Raw genomic sequence first — 16,531 nt, 5'->3', positions numbered from 1 at the left:
AGATCCGTGATTACTCAAAAGAGATCAGGACAATAATCTATTTAAGAAAAGTTAAATGGATGAAAAATGCCTATTATTCAAATTACTACCAACTTACTGTGTTAGTGTACTAGGCACATATCTGGGATAAAGCATGGCAAATGGATAATCAGCTGGGCATAAAACTGAAATAGAAGGAAGATGGAAATTGCTCAGTGCTTTCAATGGTCCCAATATGCTTCCCTAGCACAAAGATTCATTTCTTCAACTAAAATGTTGTCTGGTTGTTAGATCTTGGAGCACTATTCTCTCTAAGAAATCCAAGAGTTGTGCCTGGTCCTGAAGGTGATGAAGAAAATGCATGGTGGGAACAAGCAGGATGTGGCATATTTCCAAAGATGACTTATGCTAAAAAAAGTAGCAGAATAGATGTAATTAAGGATATGTCTGATCAGAAAACAGATGGCCTGGTCATATGGTGGTAGGTTGTTGACCATTGTATGTGTGCCCATGAGTGTCCAAGAATAAAAAGTGACAAATCTTTCAGAGTCCTCAGAATCCAAACCCTTTATGTGACTCTAAAGGAAACTAGTCCTAGAAAGTGGAATAGCCCAGTGTAAGATCACTGACAAGTTCTTAGGATTAAAAATATCTTTTTGAGCCAGACCCCTATGTGAGTCTTGGAGAAACAGAGGCCTAGGGATTTCAGGGACTTATATGTTATCACTTTCAGGTTCCAAGGCCTAGAGCTAACAAGACCTTAAGAGCATTTACACTTGGGGGCCCTCATTGGACTCTGCCTGAATCTGGGGCCTAGAGAGCTGTGGGGAGCATTTTTTGTTTACCTACAATGTTCCATGGACTAAAAATGGCAAGTCTGTCAGAGGTCTTGGAGTTCAAGTACTTCATGTGCCTCTAAAACAATATGGTGGTAACAGAAGGTATGAAGCACTTCAGATGGATCTTCTGTGAAAGATCTGTGGAAGACCTTTTACAAGTATCATAGATTATGAGAAAATGTGGGTTGATTGTAATATGTACCAATGAAGAGAAAATCCACATCAGTGAAACTGTAGAATCCACTTCAATGAAACTGAAGTGTTAAAGTATCCCCAATGATTCATACATAGTATATAGAAGACATTCAATTAATATATTAGTCATTTAATGCAAAAATGGTCATTTAGACAAATTTTGAAGAAGGAAACTATTTTTGTCTGTGCAAAAAACTTAGGCAAATCAATGCCCCTCTCTGAGCCTCAGTTTTCTCATCCGTAAAATAGGGAGCTTGAATAAAAAGCTCTTTTAGGATCCTTTCAGCTCTGTGGCTCTATGACTAAAATACAGTCTTATTATATAAATGTCTGCTCTGTGTACAAAAAGCCTCAGTGCTTCTTTCAAATACTTGATTAGTAAAATCTACCTTCCACTAGTTGTTTGGTTTTTTGTGTTTTAGTTTTTTTGAGGCAAGTACAAGAACTCAGGGGAAAGTCTATTTTCTCAGAGAGAAAAATCAGTTAAAAATAAAAAATTATAAAGATGGTGGAGAAAGGGCAGGAAGTCACTTGAACTCCCCCCAAAACTTCTGTGAACACCTTTAAATAATATCATAAAACAATTTCTGGAATGGGAGAACCCACAAAAGAACAGAATGAAACAAATTTCCACCCAAAGACAACTTAGAAGGTCAGGAGGAAAGGTCTGTTGCTCCAGGGCAAAAGAGGAGTACAGTCCAGCACAGGTCATGCCAGCACTGATCCAACCCCAGCAAACCAGAAGCAGGCCTTGGGAGCCACTGAAACAGCAGTGGCAGTGGTTGCTTCCAGAACTCTCAGGTCACAGATGGTAAGGGAATTGAACAACTGCTCAGAAGTAAATTACAGGGGTCTCTCAACTGGCACTAGGGACAGGACTCTGCTGCTTTGCCTATGCTCACATCTGGGTCACAGTCCTAAGTGACAGTCCCAGGGCATGGAGGAGTACTAACACCCAGAGCTTGCAGCCACAGGGGAGCAGGGACCCTTGTGACAGTTCCAGAGCAGAGGAGTACTTGTGGTCACTCACAGACCAGAGCACAGGTCAAAAGAGGAGTAAACTCACCTCTTCTTAGATCATATCACCTTGGAAGAACTAGAAACTTACAGGTTCCTACAAGTATCTCTAAAAAAAGCTGCACAAAGCCCCTGTAGCTTGGGACAGTGTTCTCTCCACCCTGGAAGCAGACCTCTACTTCAACAAAGAATTGAAAGTCAAGAAATAGGCTAGAAAATGAGCACATAATGGAAACAACAGAAAAAAATTCTGACCATAGATAGTTACTATGGTGACAAGGAAGATCAAAATACACACTCAGAAGATAAAAACAGTGAAAACTCCAAAGCCTCGAAGAAAAATATGGATTGGCCTCAGGTTATGGAAGGGCTCTAAAAAGATTTTTTAAATCAAGTAAGAGAGGTAGGGGAAAAATTCGGAAGAGAAATGAAAGTGATACAAGAAAATCATGAAAAATGAGTCAACAGCTTGGTAAAGGAGACACAAAAACATACTGAAGAAAATAACACCTTAAAAAACAAAATAGGACAAATGGTAAAAGAGGTGCAAAAAGCGAATGAGAAGAAGAATGCCCTGAGAAGCAGAACTGGCCAAATGGAAAAAGAGGCACAAAAATTTACTGAAGAAAAAAAACTCGTTAAAAAGTAGAGTTGGTCAAATGAAAAAGGAGGTACAAAAGCTCACTGAAGAAAATAATTCCTTCAAAATTAGAATAGATGGAATGGAAGTTAGTGACTTTATAAGAAACCAAGAAACAGTAAAACAAAACAAAGGAATGAAAAAAAGAAGACAATGCAAAATATCTCACTGGATAAACAACTGACTTGGAAAATAGAGCTAGGAGAGGTCATGTGAAAATTATTAGATTACCTCAAAACCATGATTCAAAAAAAGAGCCTAGACATCATCTTTCAAGGAAAACTGCATTGATATTCTAGAACCAGAGAATAAAATAGAAATGGAAAAAATTCACTGATCACTTCCTGAAAGACATCCCAACATGAAAACTCTCAGGAATATTATAGCCAAATTCTATAGTTCCCAGTTCAAGGAGAAAATACTGCAAGCAGCCAGAAAGAAACAATTCAAGTATTGTGGAGCCACAGTCAGAGTAACACAAGATTTAGCAGTTTCTACATTAAAGGTTCAGAGAGCTTAGAATATGATATTCCAGAGGTCAGAGGAGCTAGGATAGACCAAGAATCACCTACCCAGCAAATCTGAGTATAATCCTTCAAGGGGAAAAATAAATATTCAATGAAATAGCAGACTTTCAATTTCAAGCATCCTTGATGAAAAGACCAGAGATGAATAGAAAATTTGACTTTCAGATACACAACTCAAGAGAAGCATATAAAGGTAAACAGAAAAAGGAAATCACAAGGGACTTAATAAGGTTAAATCAGGGGTGGGGAACTATGGCTTCTGGAAGGTCCTTGGGTGTAGGCTTTTGATTGAGTCTTAGTTTTATAAAACAAATCCTTTTATTAAAGGGATTTGTTCTGTGAAGTTTGGTTTCAGTCAAAGGATCACACTTGAGGACCTAGAGGGCCAACATGTGGCCTCAAGGCTGCAGGTTCCTCACCCCTAGCATTCCTATATAGGAAGATGGTACTTGTAGCTCATAACTTTCTCATTATTAGGGCAGTTAGAAGGAAAATATATATATATATATATATATATATATATATATATATATATGTATATATGTATATATGTATATATGTATATGTATACATATATATATGACAGAGGGTACAGGTGTGAGTTAAATATGAAGGGATGATAATCTAAAAAAAATTTAAGTGGTGAGACAGAGAAATGCACTGGGAGAAAGGGAAAGGGAGAGGTAGAATGGGGTAAATTATCTCACATAAAAGAGGCAAGTAAAAACTTTTACAGTGGAAGGGAAGATGGGGGAGGTAGAAGAGAGTGAGTGAACGTTACTCTCATCAGAATTAGCTCAGAGGGAATAACATACATATTCAATTGTGTATAAAAATCTCTTACTCTACAGGAAAGTAAGAGGGGAAAAGGATAAGAGAATAGGGGGTGTGGCATAGAAGGAAGAGAAGAATGGGGGAAGTGGTAAAAGAAAAACACTTTTGAGGAGATACAAGGTGAAAGGAGAGAGAAAATAGAATAAACAGGAGAGGTAATAGGATGGAGGGAAATACATTTAGGAATCATAACTGTGAAAAAAAATTGAAACAAGTTTCTCTGATAAAGACCTCATTTCTCAAATGAGAATTTGTCAAATTTATAAAAATAAGAGCCATTCCCCAACTGATAAATGATGAAAAGAAAAGAAGTTTTCAGATGAAGTAATCAAAGCTATCTATAGTGATATGAAAAAAATGCTCTAATTCACTACTGATTGAAGAAATGCAAATTGAAACAATTCTGAGGTACTACTTCATACCTATTTGATTGCCTAATAGGACAAAAAAGGAAAATGACCATTGTTGAAGGGGATATGGGAAAAAATGAGTCTTTAATGCACTGGGTGGTGAGGTTGTGAATGGATTCAACCATTCTTTAGAGCAATTTGGCTCTAAATGGAGGACCCAAAGAGTTGTAAAACCATATATACCCTTTGATCTAGCAATTCCACTACTAGGTCTGTATCCCAAAAGAGATAAAAAACAAAAAGGTAAAGGATCTAAATGTACAAAAATATTTATAGCAGCTCTTTTCTGGTGGTAAAGAATTAGAAATTGAGGGTATGCCCATCAAGTGGGGAATGGCTGAACAAATTGTGGTATGTGTTCATAATGGAATGCTATTGAACTATAAGAAATGATAAGCAGGATGTTCTGGAAAAAAAAAAAAAAACCTGAAAAGCCTTACATGAGCTGATGCAAAGTGAAATGTATTATGTAGAGACTAACAGTAATATTGCAAAATACAGCAATACAGTAATCCAAGATAACTATAAAGGACTTACAATGAAAAATCCCATCCTTTCCCAGAGAAAGAATTGATGGTGTCTGAATACGGATTGAAGCATACTTTTTTTACTTTGTTTATTTTTCTTGATTTTTTTTTGTTTTGGTCTACATTTTCTTTCACAACATGACTAATATGGAAATATGTTTTACATAACTACATATGTATAATCTATAATTGCTTGCCTTCTCAACAAGGGAAGTAGGGAGGGAGAAAGGAAAAGAATTTGGAATGCAAAGTCTTAGAAACGAATATTAAAAAATTGCCTTTATATGTAATTGAGGGAAAATAAAATACTAAGTAAATAGTAAATGACAACATAGGAAAACCAAGTAGTATAGAGCACAACAGTTCAGTCCCAGGGGCTGTATTTCAGAAAAGACATGAAAGACATCGTAAGGGACCAGAATGTGTGTAAAGGGCCCTTCATTCATGCCATATGAGGACAAGACAAAAGAAGCTGAGATATTTGGCCTGTAGACAAAAAACATCATGAGGAAAAAGACATCTTTAAACATGTGAAGGGCTATTGCATGGAAGAGAGGGTAGACTGGTTCTCCTTTCCAATCGAGGTTAATCAAGGCAAAACGAGGAGCAAGGGCAGAAATGTATAGAGAGGCCAATTTAGGCTTGATACAAGAAAAAAACTTCCCAATAATCAGTGCTTTTCCAAAGTGGAGTGGAGTGGAGTAGAATGGAATGGAGTGGACTGTCTCAAGAGGTAGCAGATTCCCCCATCTAGGGTTAGCGTTAGAGTCAACAGTGCATGTTGAAATCAGATGACCATTTGTCAAAAATGCTGTAGAGGAGATCCCTGTACAAGTTGGACTGAATACCCACACTGAGGCTCCTCCTTCTAGCTCTGAAATTCTCTGACCTCTATGACTCCTTCCACATGCTGAAGACAGTGAAAGACACCTTCTCTTCCCACCCTGCAATAAACCAAATCCTCTTCTGCTGCAATAAGGATCCTAAATTTAAAGCTAGAAAAACTTAAAAAGTCAAGTCCAATTCCCTCATTTCACAAATGAGGAAATTGAGTTCCAGGGAAGGAAAGGGACTTGCCTGGGGTCACATAGGCAGTAACTAACAGAAGCAGGATTTGTCAAGTTCTCTGAAGGCAAAAATCCAAATCCAGCATTCCATCCCATTGTCTCCTCTCCACTTTTTACCAAATACCCCCATGACTTGACTCTGCTCCCACAACACTCAGACCTACTCCAGTTGAGTGCCAGTCCTGTCACCTAAGGGGAGTAAGGTCTCTGTTCCTTTTATTTTCTTTGCTAGGGTGCCAAGTATATCACCTTGATGGATGTCACAGACTTGCCTAAATATATCATTAGTCTCTGGAAATTGAGTCAAGGGGAGGATCACCACTCACTATACACAGTCATCTTTCATTATTACCATCCCTTCTGAACAAGCTGCTGCTGCACCTCCGTTTACGTCCCAGCCAAAGCTAGTTCTGGGCACAAGCGCCCAGTTTGTGCTTTTGCATATTCCACTGGGAGCTCCGCTGCTGTTAGAGACAAATATCCTATTATTGTTTCTGACAAGTAGAACACAGCAGGTATCTAGGCGCTGCTTGGAGGGTAGCATTTTTTGAAGGCTTTATGTCATAAGAAAACACACTAACAAATATAGCAGAACAGATGGATCCTGATCACAGCTTCAGAAAGGTTGAACATAGCAAGTAGTGAAGATTGATACTTACCTACTAAGCAGCAATCTGGGTGCAGAGAACAGCAGGCTGCCACTGATATTTGGCATATTTATTGGAGCATTAAAAGAGTTGCACAGGCCTCCTAATTAATATATGTACCCACAGTTATGGAAAGCTAGTTGAGAGTGAGTTTTCCTTACTGATTTATCAGCCTCTCTTAAATACTATAAACTTCTAAGTAATACCTACTTTAGTGCAGGGGCAATAAATTTGAGGCCAGGCTGCATCACAGTGTTTGTGCTGTAGAAATGTCAGCGATATTTGCAGTTCTAAACATTGTATTTCATGCCATTTCAAAGCTGCCCCAAATATTCATGTTGAAAAGACTAAATAGCTTGGGGTCAAGAGACTTGAAGAATATTTGTCTCATTTTGAGGCTGCTGAAAAGTATTCTACGCAAGAATGTCAGGAAGAAAATATGTCCTAGAAGATACTTACGCTTTGCAGAATGAAACAAGTCCTAAATTCACCTAGCCTCCTATTTAAAGTTTATTTTAAAAGTCTCTTTCTCCCCTACTACCAAGCTTTAATGCGCCAATGAAATCAACCCTCTAGGCTCAGTTCAAGTAAACTGACCCATGGACAACTAGGTGGTGCAGCAAGTGGAGGAAATACTGGGCCTGGAGTCAGGAACAACTGAGCTCAAATTTTATCTCACCATTTGTGTGACCTTGGGCAAGTCACTTCACCTCTGTCTCAGTTTCCTCAATTATAAAAGGGAGAAATTAGAGTACCTACCCCTCCAAATTGTTGTGAGCTTCAAATGAGATTATATTTGTAAAGTGCTTAACACAGTGCCTTCCTCTGGTGCCACCTCCTTCATGAGTCTTTTCCAGATTCAATGGTTAGGAACCTCCTTCACTCAAATTACTCGGTATCTACTTCACATGCATTCATTTCAGAGTAACTTAGTTGTGTTTGTTATGTTTTTCCCTACCGGAACATAAACTCTTTGAGGGCAAGGATTGTTCTGGTTTTGTCTTGGTATCTCCAGCAACTAACATCAGATCTGGCACAAAGTGATGTATAATAAATGTTTGTTGAATAAATCAAAGAGGTAGGTGCTACTGTGTTCTCTCCTTTTAGAGATGATGAAACTGAGGGTTTAAAAGATTATGATTTGCCTCATGTCACACAGCTAACTACTCTAAGGCAGGATATCAACCTATATCTTCCTGACCTGAGCTAAACATTGTATTTCATGGCCTTATGTATTTCACTGCATTTTTTGGTCTTACAGTCTTATGTATTCCAATGTATTTCATTGGCCTTATGGCCAATATAGGTAATTTGAGGAGTTGAACAAGGAGACATAGGCTAGTGTTAAGCACCAGGAAATATGTATTTGGTCCATTTGAAGGCTGGCTTAAGGGCAGCTAGAGTACATGCTAATCACTCTTTGACAACTTCATAGGATCATAAATAAGAGGTGGAAAGGATTCTAGAGGTCAGTCAGCACAATATGGTACCCCTCTTTACAGATGAACAAACTGAGAAGCAAATGCATTGTTACTTTCCCAATGTCACACAGGTAAGTGGCAGAGATGGAATTTGAACACATATCATCTACATTCAAATGACGTCTGCTCTTGAAGGGTTTATCTCCAGGTAAATCACAGAAATACTGAGCAAAAACATCCCGGAACTGGATGTACAGGACAGGAAATGCAGGATAAATTATGGGTACATTATCAGTACAAGAAATGTAATGGGTCCAAGAAGGATAAACATAAATGTCATGGCAAGGTAAATGCCATCTACATCAGGGAGAGAACTACAGTACCAGTGTGATGGAAAAAGAAATGCACTACTAAGCTACAAGATCCAGTTCCTCAAGGCAGGAGTGTTTCTCAAAGGCAATTTTAAAGGCCTGCCTAATAGACATACCATATGCACACATTTCTCCCCTTATGTTGTTTTCCTGTTAATCCTTTTTTCTTCTGAGTTCTTCAAAATACTCATTGAAAGGTCTTGCACTCTTTATGGAATTTCTTATAAACAAGCATGTGGGTCAATGAATTTAATCCTGAAACCTATTCCAATTTAGTGTTACCGCTTCCCAGGGAATCCAACAACAAACAGGATAGCTGTCCCTCCAGGGCAAAAAGACTTTTCTGGATGGAAAGGCTTTTGACCTCCAGGAACCAAGATGGTGAAGTAAACAATAAATCGCTGTAACTCTCCCATACTCATCTCCAAACAACCATAAAATAGAGTTCCAAACAAGTCCTAAGAGAGTAGAACCAGAAAAAGATGGAGTGAAACAATATTTTAGCCCAAGAAACTTAGAGAATAGGCAAGAAAGGTCCATCACACTCAGGTGAAAGGGAAGCACAGGCCAGGACTGGAAGCACTGCAGCAAGCCTCACCTCAGCAAACTGGTGGGAGATCCTGAGCTCTGGCATGGTGGAGCAGGCAAGTGCCAACACCAGGACCCCCATATGCCTTCACATCTCCATGGAACTGGCAGACCCCAGCTCCGAGAACCACTACATACTTCAGTGTAGCCCTGGCAAATAGGCTTCCTCCAGCAGTCAGACTTCAAGTGCTACAGCATAGCACCAGGCAAAGAGGTAAACAGAAGCCTAAGCAAACTGGCAGCTGCCCGCTATCACCAGCTGCCATGATTCAATGTAGCCTCCAGAAGCCAGAACAGCACTGGTTCAGTGAAGCCCCAGAGAAATGCAGAAACATGCCACTGGGATTCAGCACACACCAGACACCACCACTGGGACCTCAGCTCAGCAACAAGCAAGCTACCAGACCCCTACAACCTCAGCAGCAACAGTCAACCCCCATTCAACACCTGCAGCACAGCACCTAACATGAGGAAGCTCCATGGGCCTTAGGGCAACATCAGTGCAGCTGGGGCCTAAAGTCATTAGCATAAGAAGCCAGAGACAGAGCCCCTTCCACCTTGGGGGAAGTGATCAAGTTTGAAAGAAAGGAAAAAGTCCCCCTCTCCCCTAAAAGATGAGTAAACAACAACAGGGAAGATCAAGACACAAACTCAGAGGAGGAAAACAATGTCAAATCACTCATGGGCAAAACCCCAAAGAAAACCAAGAAGTAGTCTCAAGTCTAGAAAGAACTCATGAAGAAGCTTAAAAAAATCATGCAAGAGAGATAGAAATAAAAGTGGGAAAAGAAATAAAAGTGAGACAAGAGAACTATGACCAAAGAGTCAATAGCCTGGAAAACTACTTAAAATGTAGAACTGGCCAAATGGAAAAGGAGATGCAAAAATCCACTGAAGAAAGCAACTCCTTAAAGAGTACAATTGGCCAAATGGAAAAGAAAGCACACAAGCTAATTGAGGAAAACACCTTAAAAATTAGAACTGGACAAATAGAAGCTAATAACTCTATGAGAAATCATGAATCAATCAAACAAGTTCAAAAGAATGAAAAAAAAATGGAAGAAAATGTAAAACAAGTGACCTGGAAAATAGATCCAGGAGAAACAATATCAGAATCATTGGACTACTTGAAAGCCAAAATGAAAGGGGGAACCTGGACAGCATCTTTCAAGAAATTAACAAGGAAGATTGTCATGATCTCCTGGAACGTAAGGGCAAAATAGGCATTGAAAGAATTGATCAGTCACCTCAAGTAAGAGGTCTCAAAATAAAAACCCCAAGGAACATCATAGCCAAATTTCAGTACTATCAGATCAAGGAAATAGTACAATTGGCCAGAAAGAAACAATTTACATATCAGGGAGACACAATCAGGATCACACAGGACTTTGTACCTGCAACATCAAAGGATCAGAGGACAAGGAATATGATATTTCAGAAAGCAAAAAGAGCTAGAACTATAACCAAGAAGCACTTACCCAGCAAAATTTAGCATAATACATTAAGGGGGAAAATGGTCATTCAACAAAATCAAAGGATTTCCAGTATTCACAATGAGAAGACCAGAACTGAACCAAAAATCTGACTTCTAATATCAAGACCCAAGAGAAGCATATACAGGTAAAAGGGGAAATGAAAACATAAAGGATTGAATAGAGGTAAACTGTTGACATCCCTACATGGCAAGATGATACCTGTAACTCTTAAAAATTGTACAACTAACAGTACAGATACAAGGAATATACATAGACAGAAGATATGGGTATAAGATAAATTTGAGGGTATGACAGCAAAAAAAATTAAGGGATGAGACAAAGGAGTACACTGGGTCTTAGGAAAGGGAGAGGTAGAATCGAGTAAATCAGCTCATATGAAGAGGTGAGAAAGACCTATTTAAGTGAAGGGGAAAATGGAACAGTGGGTGATGGGCATTGCTTGAACCTTACTCTCATCAATATTGACTAAAAGAGAAAACAATATACACAATCAGTTGAATATAGAAATCTATTTTACCTGACAAAGTAGAAGAAGAAGAGATTAAGTAAAGGTAGGGGCAGGAGGGACTGACAGAAGGGAGGACAGATCAGGGGAGGTGGTAGACAGAAGCAAAACACTGTTGAGGTAGGAAAGGGTGAAAGGAAAGAGAGGATAAACAGGAAGAATAGGATGGAGGGAAATACACAAGTAGCAATCAAAACTGTGAATGTGAATGGGATGAATTCTCCCATAAAACAGAAGTGGATAGTAGAGTGGATCAAAAACCAGAATCCTACAATACGTTGCTCACAAGAAACAAACCTGAAGCAGAGGGATATATACAGAAGAAAGGCAAAGGGGCTGGAGAGGAATCTATTATGCTTCAGTTAAAGCAAAAAAAGCAGGGATAGCAATACTGATCATAGAAAAATAAAAGGAAAAGCAGACCTAATTAAAAGAGATAAGGAAGGAAACTACATCTTGCTAAATGGTGTCATAGACAATGAAGCAATAAAATTAGAAGAGCAAATTTTTCACAAAATTTGTCTTGCAGGACGAATGAAAATTCGCAGTACAAACATCAAAACTTTGTTGAAAAACATCATCCAAATAAGGCTGTAGCAATGAGAGCCACGAATATTTTTAACAATAACGTAATGTCACATTTCCATGCCATTCTGAAAAAACATCAAAAACTAGTGTCTTTAGATAGATTCCTAGACAGAAACAAATGTAAGGGAAAAAATAGTGAGTCAAAACATGAAAGGAATTCTAAAAAATGAAAAATTAGTGCAGTACCCTTAGTCTTAGTTTTAGTGAAAGTAGCATAAGAGAGAACACTCCTGACTTTGAAATCCCCAATGTTCTCATAGAAGATTTTCCTTCCAAGCAATAATCCTTCTTCATCCTCCTCCCTCTTGTCTCCCTCACTCCAGCTACAACTCTCCTCAAAGGTAAAGTGCAGGTTAACTTATTTTATTTTCGGTTTATATTGTGTACTAATCATTGCTATTGTATTTCAGGTGCATTAGGGATGAAAAACTTACTTAAAATTATAAATAATTATTTTTATATGAATATTTTTGAGGATGTGGTACCAATAATCTGACTTTACATTATTTCCTATGGGAAAATTCGTTTTGCAAATTATTTTGTTACAAATAATACAAATACAAATAATAATGTTATTATTTGTTACAAGCAAATCGCAAGATAAACAGACTCTCAGAATAAATTAAATTTGTAAACCAAGGTTCTACTGTACTAAGAACAATAAAACAAGTTAATAACCCCCAGGTTAAGATACCCTGTTATATAGCACATGGAAGTGGTTTTATTATTATTTAATATTAATGATTGTCTTAGACAGATACTTGCTTTCTCTTTCATTTTTGCCTCCCTGGGACTCTCTTCCCACTCTTCTGAACTGGCATTTTTCCACTCCTTGCCTTTGTGTACTCTCCATGTCAACCTCATAGTCAAAGGCAACAACAAAATGGGTGAACTCATGGGGAGCAATGAGTCACACTCTACTGTCACTACTACACTAAAGCGCAGGATGTCGTGGAGAGACTGAAGGAGTAGCAAGGCCTAGTGGTGATAATTAGTAACCTAGAAGTGAGATGGATGCGGATACCTTTGGGTTGGAGGAGGCAAGTGTATTATTCATGCCCAAGGACTCAGTCACAGAGTCAGGACTAGCAAGGAAATGCCCCCTTTTCAACTTGAAACCATAGGTGAGAGGTCAAGCATAGTTGTCCATGAAAAAGGTTCTGGTGAGGTTTAGGATGATTTCCCTGACATGACAAGAACAAGTTTTAACTATGAGCAAAGACAGTACATAAAAAAAAGGAGTAGGAGATTGGCAGTCATGGGATCTGGATTCGAATCTTGCTTCAACCACTTAGTGTAACTTTGGACAAGTCACTTTTTCTCTCTGGGTTCCAGATCTTATGGAATTCTATGATCTCTCATGTCTCAGACAATTTAACTTTAACATCAAATAGGGTTCAGACTATGATAGGCCAAAGGTGTGGCCAGCAGACCCCATGGGGTCCACAACATGCCAGAGTGATGTTGAACCAGATTAAATTGTAATTGGGAAATATTGCACAAAATAAATAAAAAATGCAACAAAACATAGATAACGTTACATTTTAAAACCAAGTCAATGTGCAGTCTGCATGGATCCTCATGAATGGCCCCAATTTCTATTTGAATTTGACATACCTTGATGTATATCCTCTTAGAAAAAAAAAAAAAAAGGTGTCCAGGCAGTAGCAGGAAAGAGTCCTCAGAAGCTTCTGCTTCGTCAGTAGCCTCCATTAAGAGAAGAATTGAAGCCTTCCCGTTACCAGGAGTATTTTGTTACAGGCCTTTGGCAAAGAATGGACTGACCAAATAATTTAATCAACAAGAATTTTTAAGCACTGCGTATATGCTAGGCACTAGAGCTACCAAGATAAAACCGAGAAAATTCTTGTCCTGAAGGAGCTTTACATTTTATTGAAGGAAAACAACATGTACAAAATAAACAGATGCTAAATATAAACAATAAATACAAGACCAGTTCAAGGCAATGGGACGAGGGTGGCACACAGGAGTGGGGGTGATGAGAAATAGCAGCTAGAGTGAATCATGACCAGCCTCCTGAGCTTTGAAAGGAGCTAAGGTTCCTATGAGGCAGCAGAGGGAAAAAGGGACTGCATTCCAGCCATAAGGTACTGAAAGCCTATGCAAAGGCCCACCTGTCAACTGCTTCCACCTCAGGATTGTGATCGTACCCCAGACCTCATGTCAAAAAGGATGAATTTATGTATAAATGAATAAATAACAGATAAAAAGACAAAAGAATATTTTAATAGAGGTTAATTTGACCTTTATGGTCAATAAAAGGGGAATCTCATTTTATATTCTCCCAAGAAGGGACGCAAGTTATGTTGTTTTTTGTTTGTTTTGTTTTCATCATGAAATACCATGGCACAGTGGATCAAGTGCTGGACTTGGAATCAGAAAGACTTGAGTTCAAATCCTGATTCTAACACGTATAAATTGTGATGGTAGGTGAGTCACTTAACCTCTTCAGTGACCCAGGGAAATCCCTAAGACTATATATAAGTTACAGATCTCATTCTGTGTGGTAGAGGGAATTTTCATGACTGGAGTTCCCTACAGAGAAAAAATGACAGGTCTAAACAAAAACAGCAACAAAAGTTGTTTTTTGGGGTTTTTTTTTTGTTTTTTTACAAAGTTCTTCCTTATATTCAGACAAATCTGGATTTGTCTACAACTTCTTCATTCTACTCACTTAATGTTCATCTTGTCTGAATTAGAGTAGCGTCTTGATTTCAGTTTTAATTCTGGTTCCCCTCAGTCACCTACTATCCTCATCAGAATTGAGAAATTGGTAGGGCTAACCCCATGTGCTGGATACTCCAAAAAGAATTTCTATTTAGTGTTAGCACTGGAGATCTTCGAGAAAAGGCCAGATAACTATGAGCTAAAATAATGATAAATAGTAGAGAGAGTGCTGGGCCTGAAGTGAGGATAACCTTAGTTCAAATCTGGCCTCAGACACTTACTAGCTGTGGGACTCTAGGCAAGTCACTTAAACTCTGCCTCAGTTTCCTCTATTATAAAATAGGGTACCTAGCTCTCCCCTTCCCCAGGTTGTTATGAGGATCAAGTAAGATATTTCTAAAGTGTTTTGCACAGTGCCTGGTACATGGTTACTTAAATAAATACTTGTTCCCTTCATTATTTAACTCAGAAGGAGCAGTCAGTTTGTTTAGTTTCTTGAACCTGCTTGCATCTTCCAAGCTATCCCTTCTCCTGTCCCTCAAGATCAGGCAAAGTGCCACCCCAAGCCAAAGTTGCTATTTTTATTCACTAAAACATATGTTCAGCACCTTGGAGAGGAATGTAAAAGCCACATTTTCTCCTTCACGGGAGTTTATCAATGACATCTGCATTATTGGATATATGTTGACCCACCCTCTAATCTAGACAGACACTTCATAGCTAATATATACCAGCAGGAATCTCAAAGGGTTGGGTAGCAACAAGGATTTCACTAAGGGCACTTTGTAGGTTTTCTTTAAATTCTAAAATTACTTTTATTATGAATTTAACTTTACATAGCAAAAACAAATAACTGAAAACACATTCAAGACTATTGATGATACAAAACATACTTTAACACACAACAGTAACAAAATTTTGTCAAAAACGATTTCTAAAAATCGTGCCTCTCCTCTTTTCCTCCCTTGCTGCCTAGTTGCCAGCTGCAGAAATCCCCAACAAGAAGTTGACTTTCTTTGTTCCTAATCTGTCTTAGCAAGCAATTTGCCTGTATTTCATTTGTCATGTCCATTCTTTGTACATCTTGCCCAACAGTTTCTTCAACTGGCTTGTTGATCATGTGGGTGCCTCCGTCAAAGGCACCTACCCTGACAAATCCTTGGGGCATCTCTCAAAGACTACAGAGAATTCAATGACATGGCCATATGTAGCCAAAGCTGATCTAGATGATTATCATTCTTGTAAAGGAGAAGGGCATGGCCAGAGAAACCTGTGAGTGAACCCAAATCAAACCAAATTCCTAGAATTATTTTCATTAAAATTCATAAGGTAAAAAAGTAATTTTTCTGAGCCTTCTTTCTTAAACAGCCCCATCATTCTGGATTCCAGGGCAAATATCTCAGCAGAAGGAATCCTGGGGATTCTTCCTTCTTCACAGAGAAAACCTGCTTGGATGATTCAAGTCTAGGCACATTGTACTGTCAACCTACAGTGAAAAACTGACCATTCTGCCTTTGGAAAATCTAACTGTTGAATTCTCCTTATGCTAAGCCTTAAGCCTCATTCTGCAGTGTGAGTCAAATATCAGAACAAGTCTAATGTAATTCATATACTTAAAGATATCTATCATGTACTCCTTAGGATTTCTTCTCCAGACTAAACATCCCTAGTTCCTTCACCTGATCCTTATACAGCAAGAACTTGAGGACTTTCTGGTCACACTTGTGTGAACTCCAGTTTATCCACTGTCCTTCCTAGAAATGAAGTGTTCAGAACTGAACATAATACTCCAAATGTGGCATGACCAGGGGAGGAGACAGTAGGACTATCACCTTCTTTTTAGATATCCTTTAAAAACATGAGACTAGTAAAGGAGAGAAACAAATTGCAAACAACTAAGCTGTGTTTGTATCTTCAAGTTATAATTTTCAGCAACTTACAGAACACATTCTAACACTAATGACTCCTTTGCATCCTCTAGGTGGTCACTATATACTTCTGTTGGGAAGGGAAAAAAATACATTTTTTTGCCTTACAGGATTTTTACAAACAATACCTCAAAATTTCAATGGATCTGTGATTTCATCAAAGAGAACATTCCCTCCAATAACACAGATGACGATGCATCCATACCTGCCTATCCTGTGAAATTCTTTTATCTACTCTCCATGAAGTTTGCCACAGGAAGTCTC

This window comes from Notamacropus eugenii, chromosome X (genome assembly GCF_028372415.1).
Source record: "Notamacropus eugenii isolate mMacEug1 chromosome X, mMacEug1.pri_v2, whole genome shotgun sequence".
Classification (NCBI taxonomy): Eukaryota; Metazoa; Chordata; class Mammalia; order Diprotodontia; family Macropodidae; genus Notamacropus; species Notamacropus eugenii.
This window is presented reverse-complemented; position numbering follows the sequence as displayed.